At 58.0% G+C, this 2077-nt stretch overlaps 1 long non-coding RNA gene across 1 annotated transcript; it reads left to right on the top strand.

Annotated features, from left to right (window-relative positions):
* Positions 1 to 47: 47 nt before the first annotated feature.
* Positions 48 to 2077, top strand: LOC122192936. The gene is made up of 4 exons (XR_006182740.1): positions 48 to 169; positions 878 to 982; positions 1679 to 1811; positions 2000 to 2077. It is a non-coding gene; the product is annotated as an uncharacterized LOC122192936 (long non-coding RNA).

Below are 2077 nucleotides of genomic sequence, written 5' to 3'. Positions count from 1 at the left end.
CTGCTGACTCACCGCTGGTCTCCAAAACTGCATGCACCTGATATTTGACTTCATACATTCTGTACAGGTCCGGAAAGAGCAGAGGATGAACCCGAAAGAGGAAGAAAGTCCCAGGGCTTACCCCGTCTCCTAAAGGAACTGCTGAAGGAAATAGAGAAGGCACCGCGTGGTAGGTATACTTTGGTCTGTTCACCGTGAGACCTGGGAAGCTGAGGTCTGATGTTCATGTGTGGACAAGCCGTAGCCTGGATCCGTAGCAGGAAGGGATTGCTCAGGGCCGTGCTGTGGCGGTGTTCCATGTAACGCCTTGCAGACACTGTCAAGCACCAGGGATGGTCTGCTGCCACTTCTGCATCCAGCCAAGACCCAGCGGCAGCTGCTCCCCCAGCACGACCATTACTTGTCAGAGCTGCTTTGTGCAGACGCTGGCACCCAGGCGGCAGCAACTGGCGAGTGCTGTGCTTCTGTTCGTACAAAGCCCTCTGTGCAGCTGAGCCAGTGCAAGGCAGGAGGAGCATCCCGAGCAGGGATGGCTGCCTGTGCTAGCAGTGCTGGAAACGAGCTGGAGATGCTGATTCTGAAGGTGCTTGTGCTGGAGCTTTAATTTCAGCCTGCAGATAGCTGGCTGTGGTGGTTGGTGACGCGCGCAGCACGTGGTGTGAGGGCCTTGCATAGGAGCTGATTGCTGAGGAGGCATGAGAGGGTCGGCACCCTCCAGTTCCTGGGAGGGCCCAAGTGCCCTCGGGCAACGGAGGGGGTGGCAGTGGATGTGGGGGGCTGGGAGCAGCAGACTTTGGGCGGGCTCAGGGTTGGAGTAGCTCAGTTCCCGATGAGAGCACATCGCATCCAATCCTACTGTCCTGCTTTCTTTCTAAAGGAATTGACCAAGAAACTGAGCAGGATGCACTGCAGGAAGGCAGACATCCCACCCTGCCGGTCTCGGACAGTGGAACGCAGGCAGTGCCAACAGCTGGCACGCCAGGTAATTTCTGTGCCGCGTAATTCCATCCAGCATCACTAACCGCGTCAGCAACCTTGCACACCAGGTCAGCAGCCAAACCTGAGCGTGTGGGCACAGAGCACGTGTCAAAGAAGCCAGGGATGGCCCTGTGAAAGTGGCTGACCTCAGTGGGGTGTGGAGAGTTGTTCCAGCGGCGTGCCAGAGGAGGGACGTGCAGACCTCTGTGACGCTGCTCAGCTCCCACCGCTCGCAGTTCCCCGAGTTGTGAGCCTTGCCCTTTTGCAACAAAGCCACCCGAGGGCGATGAGCGGGGTCCTGTGCGGTAGGAGCCTGCAGGGGTGTTTCTCCCCTGGGCTGGCTCCGGCTGTGCCCTGCGCTGGCCGGAGCCCGACCTCCAGCCTGGGGGGTGTCCTGCGGGAGAGCTCAGGACACGCGCGCTGGGGAAAGCGTGAGGGGTTCTGCTCTGCAGTGCTCCCCACAGACAAAGCCCAGATCCCAGGGCACAGCCCCAGCCCTCGGCCCAGAGGAAGACACGGGTAGTGCCTGTGCAGCCTCTCCGTCCCCAACGAGAGGTGGAAGCGATCCTTCTTGTCCCCCGGTGCTTAGGCACAGAGACAGAGGCACCCGCTAATGAAAATCTCTGGGGTCCATGGAGCACACTGGGAGATCATCTGTAGCAGGTGAAGGGTCCGTGGGACATTGTCTCGTTTCTTCCAGGGATGAATGCCGGGAAAAGCACAGAGGCTGCTGTTCACCAATCTGCGCGGAAGCGCTACATCGCAGCCGTGGTAATGTTCCCTGCTGCGGTGCTGGCCTGTGGTGCTGTGATATGGATGTGCAAAAAATACTTGTGAGTAGGCTTTTCCCCAAAACACCCGATTGCTGCATTTGGCAATGAAGCATCTGTAGTGCCAGGATCCTGGACGGCCAAATCAGCTGCTGGCAGTGCACTGCCAGGACTTACCAAGTTGCCAAGTCTTTCAAGTTTCCCCTTATTTCCTGTCAGTGAGTAGTGCTTTCTGAAACTCCTTCTCACAGAGTGCGCAAGAGAGAAGAGAGAGCAGCAGAACCGGCTCATCCTGATACCAACTAGGAGAGAGTTCCAACTGGAGACGA

This window comes from Lagopus leucura, unplaced genomic scaffold, assembly GCF_019238085.1.
Source record: "Lagopus leucura isolate 7727_CA_CO unplaced genomic scaffold, USGS_WTPT01 170-0_obj-0_obj, whole genome shotgun sequence".
NCBI lineage: Eukaryota > Metazoa > Chordata > Aves > Galliformes > Phasianidae > Lagopus > Lagopus leucura.
Note: the sequence above shows the minus strand (reverse complement) of the source record. Positions and strands in the feature narration are given on the sequence as shown.